At 50.4% G+C, this 14,247-nt stretch overlaps 1 protein-coding gene across 3 annotated transcripts in view; it reads right to left on the bottom strand.

The window, feature by feature from the left end:
- The window catches only part of ANAPC1 (anaphase promoting complex subunit 1), a 73,729-nt gene extending 72,432 nt beyond the window's left edge, over window positions 1–1,297 (bottom strand). For 2 of the 3 annotated variants that reach the window (XM_048842266.2, XM_048842267.2), the window contains exon 1: window positions 1,142–1,296. The gene's annotated coding sequence lies outside the window, so the exon portion shown is untranslated. Of the gene's footprint in view, window positions 1–1,141 lie in introns of all 3 variants that reach the window. The other variant, XM_048842265.2, reaches the window with a different exon arrangement.
- Window positions 1,298–14,247: the final 12,950 nt, after the last annotated feature.

Here is a 14,247-nt window from a genome sequence, read left to right as displayed (position 1 = left end):
CTATACGTATATCTATTTCTCTCTCTCAGGACGGGGGGGGGCACGGTCGGTCTCTCTCTCTCTCTCAGGACGGGGGGGCACGGTCGGTCTCTCTCTCTCTCTCAGGACGGGGGGGGCACGGTCGGTCTCTCTCTCTCTCTCAGGACGGGGGGGGGCACGGTCGGTCTCTCTCTCTCTCTCAGGACGGGGGGGGCACGGTCGGTCTCTCTCTCTCTCTCAGGACGGGGGGGGCACGGTCGGTCTCTCTCTCTCTCTCAGGACGGGGGGGGGCACGGTCGGTCTCTCTCTCTCTCTCAGGACGGGGGGGGCACGGTCGGTCTCTCTCTCTCTCTCAGGACGGGGGGGGCACGGTCGGTCTCTCTCTCTCTCTCAGGTCGGGGGGGGCACGGTCGGTCTCTCTCTCTCTCAGGACGGGGGGGGGCACGGTCGGTCTCTCTCTCTCTCAGGACGGGGGGGGCACGGTCGGTCTCTCTCTCTCTCTCAGGACGGGGGGGCACGGTCGGTCTCTCTCTCTCTCAGGTCGGGGGGGGGACGGTCTCTCTCTCTCTCTCTCTCAGGACGGGGGGGCACGGTCGGTCTCTCTCTCTCTCTCTCAGGACGGGGGGGGCACGGTCGGTCTCTCTCTCTCTCTCAGGACGGGGGGGGCACGGTCGGTCTCTCTCTCTCTCTCAGGACGGGGGGGGCACGGTCGGTCTCTCTCTCTCTCTCAGGACGGGGGGGGCACGGTCGGTCTCTCTCTCTCTCTCAGGACGGGGGGGGCACGGTCGGTCTCTCTCTCTCTCAGGACGGGGGGGGCACGGTCGGTCTCTCTCTCTCTCTCAGGACGGGGGGGGCACGGTCGGTCTCTCTCTCTCTCTCAGGACGGGGGGGGCACGGTCGGTCTCTCTCTCTCTCTCAGGACGGGGGGGGCACGGTCGGTCTCTCTCTCTCTCTCAGGACGGGGGGGGCACGGTCGGTCTCTCTCTCTCTCAGGACGGGGGGGGCACGGTCGGTCTCTCTCTCTCTCAGGACGGGGGGGGCACGGTCGCTGTCTCTCGGGGCGGGGGGGGGGGCACGCGCGGGGCACGGTCGGTGTCTCTCGGGGGGCCCGGGGGTGGGTCTGTCCCGTCTGGCTGGCAGGTCCCGGCGGGGGGGCACGAACCTGCGTGGCACGGGAAGGGCGGTCGGGCGGGCGGCGGCGAGTCCGGCTCCTGCGGCTCTTCCCCGTGTGTCTCCGGCAGCGCAGCGCGACGGCCCAGCAACTCCTCACACGGGCGCGGCCATTTTGGAACTCCCATCACCCCCCGCGGCGCCCGGGCGGGCGGCCTGGCTCACGGCGGGGGGGCGGGGGTAGGAGGAGCGGGTGCCGCCCCCATGGCGGCGGGGAGCTGGCCGGGGGCGGGGTTAGAATTCTGGTGCCGCCCCCATGGCGGCGGGGAGCTGGCCGGGGGCGGGGTTAGAATTCTGGTGCCGCCCCCATGGCGGCGGGGGAGCTGGCCGGGGGCGGGGTTAGAATTCTGGTGCCGCCCCCATGGCGGCGGGGAGCTGGCCGGGGGCGGGGTTAGAATTCTGGTGCCGCCCCCATGGCGGCGGGGAGCTGGCCGGGGGCGGGGTTAGAATTCTGGTGCCGCCCCCATGGCGGCGGGGAGCTGGCCGGGGGGCGGGGGTTAGAATTCTGGTGCCGCCCCCCATGGCGGCGGGGAGCTGGCCGGGGGCGGGGTTAGAATTCTGGTGCCGCCCCCGTGGCGGCGGGGAGCTGGCGGGGAGCTGGCGGGGGCCGGGCGGGACCTGGACGGGCCGCGGGGAGTTCCAGGGCACAAGGGAACCTGGGCCGGCACCTCCCGCAGCAGCTCCGTGGGGACGGCGTGGGAGCTGCTGAAGCAGTCGCTGGAGATTCCCCGCGGCAGAAGGAGGTCCCCCCCCCGTCACCGCCACCGGCCGTGTCTCCCGTACCGCGGACCAGGCTTCCGGAGCAGAGACGATTTGGCGCGCTGCACCACGGTCATGCCCCCGGACGGTCCCTCAGCAGGAGTCTGACAGGTGGGGCTCGCGCTCCTGTCGCAAGATTTCCCTCAGATTTCACCTGTTGGTCCTTAAACCAGTGTTTCCCCCAGGTTTTGAAAGCTGATTCCTCAGAAGAATGAAATCCATCACACACGCCCTCTAACCCGCCAGGAGTTGTGAAAGGGTTCCCTAAAATGAGCAGATGCTCACAGTAAGTCTGTCCATCTCCATGGGACTCTGCCTCTCCTTCTTCATGTGTTTTGATGGGCAGTGAAATAATGCTTTACGCTGACATTTAGAGTATCCTCATAGCCCTCATTACAATGAGCAGGGCAATTCACACTCAGAGCTGTCCTCCCAGGCTCTCTCCAAACTCGCACCCGTTACACTGGATCACATTTTCCAGGTTTTTTCTGGGGCCAAAATAGCGAGCGCCGGTGCTGCCAACTCCCGGTTTTATTGCGAGTCTCATCATGCTTTGTGGTTTTCTTAAAGCCCCAGCTCCTGGAGTTCTGTGATTACAGGAGAAACTCATCTGTCCTTTGAAAATAAATACAGAAGTTTCTTGCCCTCATGGCTGACAGCAGGAGGCAAATAAAAGGAATCCAAAGTTTTGTTGTTGTTTTTAAAACTCATGATTTTTTAACCCCTGTGGTCAGTAATACTGAGACACTCACTTCTTTTTTAATTGAAAGCAGGAGACTCTGAAGAACCACAGAGAGGCTTTTTCCCCTCATGTGCATTAGCACTTCTCAAAGAGGAGTCCAGACCACTGCCACAAGGGCAGCAGCAGCAGGTCAGGATATGAGTTATGCCCCATTGGTCGCGCTCTGTGCCACCCAGGACTGCGTCTGCTGCCCGTGGATCCTTCAAATCAACTCCTTCCTGACTGCTATCAGCTAAAGGAGCTCCCCATAGGAGCTATGCCTCGCTAGCCCTCACTCAGTGTCTCACCTGCTTTGAGTATCCTTCTCCATTTGTTTCCTTCCCTGCCTTCTACAGAGCTCCTGTTCTTACTGTTTAGTTGATGTCCTCTGCCTTTCAATTGCCACTGCCCTGGGAGCACTGCTGAGGTGCTGTTCTCTGAACTCTGGAGGCCTCCAATGAAATCTGCTCCTGTGGCCAAGACTTTATTTCTTTTGCTTTGGCATTTCTGCATCCCTTTGTTTCAGTTCATTGCCTCAAGGCATCAGCTCTCTCTGCACTTCATTCATCTTTGAAGCTTCTTGCTTTGAGCTTTGTTTTTTGAGCAGATAAAAATGGTCAGACCATATCATAACAGGGGTCTGTCTCGTGCCATGTTTTGTCTTTGATGGGGCCAGAAGTTGTTTCAGAGCTGTCCTTAGACCACAGCCCAGACTGGGATGATAACTTTAGATAAATACATTTTCATTTCCTTGAAGATTTCTCCTCTGTTTCCTACAGTCTCAATTCCAGTCTGCTACATTAGTGTCTCCAGTCTCAGTTCCCCTGTAATGTTTAAATCACTGAAAGTCTCATGAGTGTCACGATCCCTCATCACAGCCGTATTGAACTACTCCTCTGTCATGCCTTTTAGGATTTCATTCATCTTCAACAGGACAAGTTGTTTTCATCAAGTGATTGATCCACAGAGTCATGATTGTGCATTCTGAACTGCTGTGTAATAGCACCCTACATGACAACAATCATACAGTGTGCAGCCAATAAGTTCATATGCCAAGAAACAGCCACTACAAGGACTGTCTCAAATGCTGTTCCCTAGCGGCAGAAGTGGAAGCGAAGCATCTGAAGAGAAAATTTATAAGAAATCCCTGTTAAGCAAAGATCCTTCTCTAAGTTTTCCAGTTTGTTTGCCTAGTTCTCTTTCAGGCAAGCCAGCAACGTTTTCATCCATATTCCTGTCAGGCAGCTCTACAATTAAACTCCAGATAAGCAATAGCCAATCAAAAATACAATATAAACAAGGCCATTCTTATGTGTCCTGTACTTTCCACACAATAGACTCATGCCTTTCCTTGTCATGAGTGTAACCTGATCCCTTTTTAAGGTGCTGAGCCCAGCTGGACTCAGTACTATAGCTTACAGAGGCACTGCCAGCTGGGGCTCTGAAATGTCTGCTGGGATTTCAAAGAGAGAGGCAAGGTGGGTGAAGTAATAGCTTTTATTGGACCAGCTTCTGCTAATGAGAGAGACAAACTTTCGAGCTTTCACAGAGCTCTTCACACGGCTACAACAATCCTGCATACAACAATGGGACCTGAAATAACATAGTTAACTTACAAATCATACTTCTTTCTACAATTGTTTTTACCTCTAATTGCTAAAACTGACCCCTAAATTACTATAAGAGAGAGGTTTCAGAGGGGTAGCCGTGTTAGGCTGTATCAGCAAAAAAAAACAAGGAGTCCTTGTGGCACCTTAGAGACTAACAAATTTATTTGGGGATAAGCTTTCTTGGGCTAAAACCCACTTCATCGGATGCATGCAGTGGAAAATACAGTAGAAAGATATGTTCTCTGTATATGTATATCTTTCTACTGTATTTTCCACTGCATGCATCTGATGAAGTGGGTTTTAGCCCACGAAAGCTTATGGCCAAATAAATTTGTTAGTTTCTAAGGTGCCACAAGTACTCCTCATTTGTTTTATAGGAGAGAGGTTAGAGAAATGGATTTTCTTTATTTTTCCCATTGGTTTACTTTTAGCATTTGACAGCACATTGTGTATAGTCAGTTTCATTGTCTCCCCTGTGCAGTCAGCTCAGCCTCAGAACTGCAAATAGCACTACTGAACTCTCATGTCTACACTGCAACGTAAGCCCACGGTTTGAACTCAGGCTCAGGCCTAACCCCCCTTCCATCTACACACAAATCACATGGACCCAGAGTTCCAGGACCCACCAGGGTGGAGGGTCTAAGCCTGAGTCAGGCCAGGACCCGGATTCCAGCCCTATTGCTTTGCAGTGTGGACGCAGCCTCACTGGACTCTGCTCTGGGTGTCTGCCAACATATCCCATAATCCCACAGGCTGACTTTCATTGTCCTCTGGACAGTCAAGTGTGGTGGACAGTCCAGTTTTCCCACACTGCCCCACGAACAAAGGGCTAGAGCAGCCACATTTTGTGGGGGCGCTAGGAACTCTGGGAGATGGGTGATTGGCCCCGGGCCTGCATAATACAGTGCAGATGCAGAAGCTCCAGGTTGGGACCCAGGGGTCAACAATTCCTAACTTGGGGTTACAAATGAGCGTAGACGCTCAAGTCCTAGGTTAACAAACCCAAGGTTTGCTAACTTGAGTTCTACTACCCCTGGGCTTACATTGCAGTGTAGACAAACCCTATGGGACTAAGTCACCTGAGTATATTTCCACACTTCTGCAACAAGCTTTGTGGCGGGGGGGAGGGGGCTGGTGGCAGCACAGAGCCCCATTAATTGCAGCATGGCTCCGTGCATGCGCAGAAGTCCACCCATGAGAAGCTCAGCCCTGGATTGGGGCCACAGTCAGGTTCTCCCAATTGTGTGGGTCTTTTACCCTGCAATGTAGGAAGGAAAAACATTTTCCAAACAGGAAAATGTACTTGCAAATTCGCAGGGGAATTCAGAGACAGGTCTAGGACCAAAACTACTCTTACCACTTAAAAATCTGACTAGACTTGCAGTCAAACAGAACCCCTTCAAACCCCACACACCACTACCGGGCTTCGTGGGGCTTTCCTCCATGCCCACTTCCCCAGGGCACCACTGGGGCAAGGTGTCACAGGGCTGCAGGAGGCCTCCCAAACAAAGTGTACACCCATCAGACTCCTCTGCCAGGCAGGGGAGAACGGTAGCGTTTTCAAAGCATTTTAATGATATTCCCTAGAAGAAGCACAACACATGCCAAGAATCTCACATGCTGTAAATTAGCAAAATTCCATTGACGTCTGAGCTACTCCGATTTACACCAGTTGAAAATGTAGCCCACTATCTGGGACTAGAGATGGCTAGTCTCTTGGGTTTGGTGGGTTCTGTATTGCGTACTGAAAATTCTTCTGACTATGCATGGAGGTCTCCCGTGACCTTTCAGAAGAATAATGCTCGGAATAGTGACAACCTGATTGCATCTCCAGCTCCCAGCACTAGATGTCAGGCTGCTAACATCAGCCGCTATTCTGATGAAACTAGTCATTGTTCCAGTGAGCTCTTGGAGAATGTAGAATGATGTGCAATTGTACTTAATTAAATGTCACAAACGCCTGCGTGCAGCACCATCCCTTCCCAAATATAGTCTTTTTCCTCTGTCTCCCCCAAAGTAGCAACCCTTAAAATCCATCCTCTCAGCACCTGTGCAAAGGGAGGAGGGAAACTGAGCTGGAATGAACTCCACTGCATTACATTTTGGTTAGGTGGGAAAGAATTGTCCACGATGCTCTTACTCGATCCCTTGCAGTGATTCTTGTGAGCACTATGCCGATGGCACTATGAAACACATGTACATTTCAGCAGTCAGACAAAGCCCAAGGGTTGCTTCTAAACCAATTTTTAATGTCTTCACTTCCAGACCTGTGCGCGCACACACCGGCATCTAACTGGAGTCCACATTTAATGATGCAGTGACATTTCCCCCACCCATGCTCAGTATGTCATTTACAAATGTTACTGTCTTCAGGGGGTCTGTCACAGAGCGCAAAGCAAGCAGGATTGGGGCTTGTGGCCCTGACCCTGCAAACACTTACACACGAGAGCCGTCCCATGGCTTACACAGGGGAAACAGGGGAACTGATTACGCACTAAGGGTAAAAGTTTCAAAAGTACCAAGTGACTTAGGAGCCTAAGTCCCATTTTCAAAAATGATTTAGGCATTTAGGGCCAGATTAGTAAAGTATTTAGGAGCCTAAAGATCAGATAAGTGTAGGAGAGAGAACCTGGAGCGCAGGGCCTGGTGCAAGATCTGAGGCCCGAACCAGAGGCTGTGAACCAAAGTCAGGCCATGGATTAAAGCAGATGTTTATAAGTTCACTGTCCGACACATGACTTAGGCAAAAGTATTGCTAGCATAGCTAAAACACAGGAACTTCTAAGCAGCAACAGATACTGGGTGTACGTGAGAACACACTCCAGAAGATTGGCCCAGGGACATCCTGAGCTAACACTAGATAAGAGGATGTTTTGCGCAAGACACCTGGAGCATAATGCAAAGGGAGGTAATAAGCAGGTGTCCTGAAACACGTGCGGAAGTTGTTTGTCTCAGTCTATAAATATTGGGGTGCCTCACCTTAACCCTTTGTGCACCTGAGGGGACAGCAGAAATTTCCATTGCTGGCTACACCTCTCCTTACCACTGGGCACTGATGTGTTACTGGGCCTGTAACTCCTATGGTGTGCTAGGACTGTCTTGAGGGCAATAAACCTGGCCGAGTGCCTTTGTCACCGAACTGTGCCAGTGGTCATTCTTTATGAATAACATTTAGGTCTGTTGAATTAGCAAGCTGCATTCTATGCTTTTGTTAACAACATTGGCATCTCGGACACAAGTGCAGAGCAGCTGGAAAAATGCAAAGCAGCCCCTGGACTGCGTTACCATGGCAGCAACATTCCAGCCTTCGGCACTTAACAACAGTAAGCACCTAATGGGATTTCCAAAGCACCTAGGCACCCAGCTCTGATTGATTTCAATGGGAATGAGGTGCCTAGGCACTTCTGAAAATCTCACAATGTGCCTATCTGCACCCTAAGGCTGCTCAATACCTTTAAAAATCTGGTCCTGAGAATCCTGAGACCTGTTGAACTTGGCACAAAAAGTGGGAGTGTGCGAATAAAATTTGTAGATGGTGCAAAGGTGGGAGGTATGGTCAGTATGGAGGAGGACCAGATTACACAAGAAGATCTGGCTGACCTTGAAATTGGAGTAGTAGAAATGGGATGAAATTTAATAGTGCAAAGTCCAAGGTCATGCACTTAGGGACTAATGCCAAGAAGTTTTGCTATAAGCTGGGGATGTGTCAGTTGGAAGCATTTATTGGCTGACCAGACAAGACTATGAGCTGCCAATGTGATGCGACCATGAAAAAAAATCTAATGCAGTCCTCAGGTGCATCAGGCAAGGTATTTCCAGTGGGGACAGGAAAGTGTTCCCACCATCATACAAGGCCCAGGTGAGACCTCACCTGGAATACTGTGTGAAGTTCTGGTCTCTCATGTTTGAGAAAGATGAATTCAAATTGGAACAGGTGCAGAGAAGAGCTACTAGGATGATCAGAGCAATTGAAAACCTACCTTACAGAAGGTGATTCAAGGAACTTGGCTTGTTCAGCCTAACCAAACAAAGGCTGTGGGAGATATGATTGCCAAGGAACTTGGCTTGTTCAGCCTAACCAAACAAAGACTGTGGGAGATATGATTGCTCTCTCTAAATACAGCAGAGAGACAAACAAAGGAATGGAGAGGAGTTATGTAAGTTAATGGCCAATGCTGGCACAAGAACACATGGACATAAACTGGTCATCAACAAGTTTAGGCTTGAAATTAGATGAAGGTTTCTATCAGCAGAGGAACGAAGTTGTGGAACAGCCTTCCAAGGGGAGTAGTGGGGGCAAAAACTCTAACTTATTAAGTTTATGGAGGCCATCGTATGATCAGATTGCCCACAATGGCATGTGGCCCATCTATGACAGCCAGTAGCAAGTATCCCCAGTGACCAGAAATGGGACATTAGATGGGGAGGGCTCAGAGTTACTACCGTGAATTCTTTCCCAGGTGTCTGGCTGGTGGGTCTTGCCCGCATGCTCAGGGTCTAACTGATCACCATATTTGGGGCTGGGAAGGAATTTTCCCCAAGGTCAGATTGAGGTCACCTTCCTCAGCAACATGTGGCACTTGTCAGGTGCCCAGAGAACGAGGAATTAGTGATCACCTGTGAAAAGTCTGGTTTAGGTGACCTGCCCAACATCACATAGGAACTGAATGGCAGACGCAGGGATAGAATCCAAATTTTCAGGGTAACATTCAAATTATTTAACCACAAGACCACCCTTTCTTTTCCCACAGTCCCGTCTCATTCACTATACATCTTCCAACTTCTGCAACAAACTAAGGTAGAGAGAGGTCCTGTAGATTCCTTCTTCACTACAAACCCCTGATTCATCCCCAAAGAAGGTCCATCCTGTGCACCAAATGAGGTAAGGGTATTGTTGCAAAAATAGTACATGGTCATCTAATTACAAACAAACAAGGGGGCAAACTTAAGGTTGCATGGGCAATCTTATCATGGCATTTCCTAACTCTTGGGTGCCTGAATTTGCAACCTCAATAATGTTCTTTTAACTTAGCTTTTTGTGTGTAATTTCCTAGAATTTAAAAAAGCAAACTGAAAAAAAATAGAAATTCCATTATGTGGCATCATATTGAGACCCACCTAGGGCAGCCGTAGGGCTGGATCAACCGTAGGGCTGGATCAGCAGTAGGCCTTTAGATCCATGGCATAGCCGCTGCCACTTGAGCTAACAGAATAACTGATAGCAATAGTAGGTTGTCATCCTCTCTATGAACCAGCACTGGAGGGGGATGACACACACTTTGCCCATGGGTATCACAGATATTTGCTGACAACAGAGGCAGGGTGAGACTCAGGGATCTTGGGTTCCCTTTCTGTAGTGCATTAAGCAATGTAACTAACATCTGTCACAGGTTCCATTGTTTATGGCACTTGCTGTTCAGGGTTCCATTCCAGACTCTGAAGGGGAGCATGCTCGAGTGGGGATGCAATTGTCTGCCCCATCCCCTCCAGCCTGTCCGAGTCCTGTCTCTTTCCCACCCCTGGCTCCATGTCTGAGTCCCATCCTCCACAGCTTGCCAGTCCCAGTCTGTACTCCTTGGACTTCTCATCCCAGTCCTAGTCTCCTTGCCCAGTCAGCTCCAGTTCCCACCTCACAATTCCCCATCTGATCTTTCGCTGCTTCCCCTCCCATGGCCTCCTGTCACTGCACACCCATGTTTCCCATCCCCTCTGCCCCCCAGTCCCTGTCTTCCTGCCCAGGCTCCTTGTCCATTCTCAATGCTCCCCCCAACTCTTTGTCCCAGTCTTCCTTCCCAGCCAGTCCCAGCCCCCCTGCACCTGACCTCTCATCCAATCTCAGTCTCTCCCAAACACTCCGAGTCCTCCCCATTTGCCTGTATGGCTCCTAGTCACCTTGCCCAGTCAGTCCCAGTCTCCTCTGCCCATCTCCCACCCCTGGCTCCCAGTCCCTTTGTCCAACCAGTCCCAGTCTTCCCCCACCCTCCAGGTTCCATGACACAACCTACTCCCCACCTTTCAACCCCGCCCTACCCCAGGTCTTGTTCTTTCCTCCTCTGCATTCAGGTCAGATGGCTTCCTCCTCCACTTTGCTTCAGTCCTGTGGTGGGAGAGGTCACTGAGAGTACAGGAGAAACAGGCTCCCGGCTGTCAGTTCCACATATGCCCCACCCTGTCCTGGAGCAGCCTAGAACTGCAAACGCAGGGAAAGTCCTGCATGGAGCATGCTCAATGTTGATGGAATTAAGCTGTGAAGCTCTAGTAAATCTCTCCCAAGTATGTGCAAACTGTGATTTTTTTTTCTTAGAGGCTTATAACCTGGCCAAATTTGGTCAGATTTTCTGGGGACAGCAAAACAAACATCCCCGATACAGAGGCTAGCCCTTTGCAACATGTCCAGATCCTGCTCCAAAGATTGGGGGTGCCAGCATTTTTTAACATGGGTAACATAATGTATTTTCCCCCGAATTCCCTCCTGGAGACACCTAACCCATTTTGCCTGAAATGTATGGGTTGCTTTATTTTAATCAGCCTGAAGCAGACACCCAGGATGGAAAATTTGAGCCCTGGCAACTGAAATAGGGCCCTACAATGGGAAGCGTCAGGCATCCTTAACTGTAGGTGATGGGATCAGCCCCATCTATAATGAGCATGTCTTTCATTTTTAAATTGCCACGCACACATATGCACCTCATAAATAAATAATGCTGAGATGAGAAAATCATGACGGCAGCGCAAAAGATGAGGATAAAAGCAGCATGTGCATGAGCATATTTATGTGTAATGTTACATAGGGGTGGTTGTTTGGGATGTGGGAGAGAGGCCGTAATTTTACATCTCTGCTTCCTTTGGCTGGTGAAGTGAGAGATCTTTTCATGTTTCCTGTGGCAACGGCCGGTGGCTGGTTAGCACAAATATTCCAGACATGCACAGGAAATGCCCAGGACAGCAACAGCGACTATGGGAACTGCAAGACTGAAAAGTGTAGCTGGGCCCCTCAAATTCACTGTATAGACAGTGAAGGTCAGCGTGGCAGATTCTGCTCTCCATTTACATCCACATAAATCCAGAGTGACTCCAGTGCAGTCAGTGACAAATTTCAGAGGCCACAGTTACACCAGTGTGGGTGAGATTAAAATTCAACCTATTTGGGTAAATGACCCAAATTCGCCAACTTAAAACCAATAGTTATCAAGGCCGCCTTTAAGCGCCCAGTGAATTTTCTTCCCTTTGACAGAAATTGGCCCTGCCTCTCTCCTAAGACAAATTAGAACTCATACAACAGCAGCAGCAGAAAGTGAAGTGAGCAGAAGCTGCACCCCTGCAGTAAAGCCGAACTGAAGACCACAGGCTTCCAATAGTAGTTTCAGTAGCAGCCCTAAGATGACTGGAGGGAGCGGGGCTCTCTGTCTTGGTTATTCAGTGGGTTGAGATACAGTGGGAGAAACACCCCCAAAATCTCTGGGAAGCTGGAGTGCTGTGGGGATGCAGGAAGGGAAGCTGGTCCCATGGAGTAGATAAAAGATTATCAGCTTTCTTGCAACAGTTGTGTTACATTTTTCTCATTTTCTTTATTCTGGGCTGTGGGGGGACACGTGCCCTTTCTTAGCTGTTGATTATTTCAAGATGCTAGAGGTTGAACTGGACTACAAGCGAGAGAGACTGAAATTGGATCTCTGCCACTAATGGATCAGAAACTCCACTGAACAAGCTGTTCCCAAAAGCAAAGATGTCTGGAATTGATTTGTTCACTTTTTTATTGAACTTTTGAATTTTCTCCTGGTTATTTTTTAAACTTTCCACTTGGAAAACATTTCAGACTTGATTACATATAGTTCTTGCCTTGGTAGTGAATTAGGTAATTTACTGTTTTTATAAGCACCTTTATAAATGGTCATACAAGACAATTGGACTGGATTTTTAGGGCTTGTCTACACCTACCGGGGGTTCGATGTGGTGATCGATGTATTGGCGGTCGATTTAGAGGGTCTTGACTAGACCCGCTAAATCGACCACAGATCGCTCTCCTGTCAACTCTTGTACTCCACTGGATCGAGAAGTGCAAGGGGAGTCGATGGGAAAGCATCTCCCATCGATATCGCGTAGTGTGGACCCTGCGGTAAGTAGATCTAAGCTACATCTACTTGAGTTATGCTATTCATGTAACACAAATTGCGTAGCTTAGATCGACTTTTCCCTGTAGTGTAGACAAGGCCTTACTGTATGACTCTTACCTGCCTAGCTCAAAAGTGCCCTGATCCTTGATTGCTTCAATATAATTAATAATCTCTTTCAGTGACTTGTTTCTTCTTCAAAATATTGGTAAACCACTAGGAAACTATGAATCCAAGAGTTTTGAAAGAGCTGGCTGAGGAGTTCACTGGACCATTAATGCTGATTTTCAGTAGTTGATTTTCAGTAAGTTTCTGAACATTGGAGAAGTTCCAAATGACTGGAAGAAAGCTAATGTTGTGCCAATATTTGAAAAGGGTAGACACATGACACAAGTCATTATAGGCCTATCAGTCTGACATTGATCACGGGCAAGGTAATGGAATGGCTAATATGGGACTCAATTAACCCAAAATTAAATGACAGTAATATATTTAATGCCAATCACATGGGTCTAAGGAAAACAGGTCCTGTCAAACTAACTTGGTATTTTTTTTATGAGATTACAAGTTTAGTAAAGGGAATAGTGTTGATTTAATAAATTTCTGTAAGGCATTTGACTTGGTACCGCATGACATTTTTATAAAGAACTAGGAAGATATAAAATTGCCATAGCATACATTAAAAGGATTAAAAACTGGCTAACTAATAGGTCTCAAAATGTACTTGTAAATGGGCAGGTATGTTTCTAGAGGGATCCCACAGGAACGAGTCCTTGGCCCTGCACTATTTAACATTTATATTAACATAAAATCATCACAATGACACTGTGCAAATGACACAGACATTGGAGGGGTGGGTAGATAATGAAGAAGACAGGTCATTGACACCAATCACTTGGCAAACAGGATACCAGCAAACAATATGTGTTTTAATATGGCTAACTGTAAATGCACCACACTTCCAGGATGGGGGACTCTATCCTGGGGAGCAGGGACTCTGAAACAGATTTCGGTGCTGTGGATTTCATCACCTGTGCATGAGCTCCCCATGAAATGCCTTGGCCAAAAGAGCTAATGTGATTCCCCATGAACAGGGGAATCTCAAGTAGGAGCAGAGAGGTTATTATACCTCTTAATTTGGAACTGGTGCAACCGCTACTGGAATTCTGTATCCAGTTCTGGTGGCCACAGTTCAAGGACTCACACTGCTAGGATGGCTCGTCATGTTTTCACTGCTGGCGCCCAGGAATGGGATAGGGCAGCAGCGCACATTGGAGCTGGAGGGCATGGCTGGGCACGGACATATTTACCGTCAGCTTTCCCCACAAGGAAGGGAGCGTATCAATCTTCCCCTCACTCAAGTGGGCACAGCCGAGAGCTGGGAATAAAGTCTGTTCCCTAGATCCACGGGATTTACCATCCCTGAAGTGTTGCTGGGGCTGGATGATGCAATAGTCTGGGGCAGGCTCTGCCCTCCCCCACATCCCATGGCTGTCCCAGGTTCTGGGCACCAGGTTCCCCCCAGCTACCCTGCAGGTACCGATTCCACCTGGCAGTGGCTGGGCACCAGGAAGCCCAGAAGCCCCTGCCCCGCAAAGCCCTGTGCCTGGAACCCAGTGCCCTGCACAGGGATGCCCAGCAGCCCCTGCTCACACAGTCCCATGCCCAGAGTCCCTGCCCGGAGCCCCCTGCCCTGCACGGCCCCGCTCCCAGAGCCCCCTGCCCCACAGAGCCCCCCGACCGGAGCTCCTGCCCCGCACAGCCCCGCTCCCGGAGCCCCTACCCCGCACAGCCCCCCGACCCCCACAACCCCCGGCCCCGCACAGTCCCTTAACCCGCACAGCCCCCGGCCCTGCACAGCCCCGCTCCCGGAGATCCTGCCCCGTACAGCCCCGCT

The sequence above is a fragment of the Caretta caretta genome, chromosome 3 (assembly GCF_965140235.1).
Source record: "Caretta caretta isolate rCarCar2 chromosome 3, rCarCar1.hap1, whole genome shotgun sequence".
In the NCBI taxonomy this organism is placed as follows: domain Eukaryota; kingdom Metazoa; phylum Chordata; order Testudines; family Cheloniidae; genus Caretta; species Caretta caretta.
Note: the sequence above shows the minus strand (reverse complement) of the source record. Positions and strands in the feature narration are given on the sequence as shown.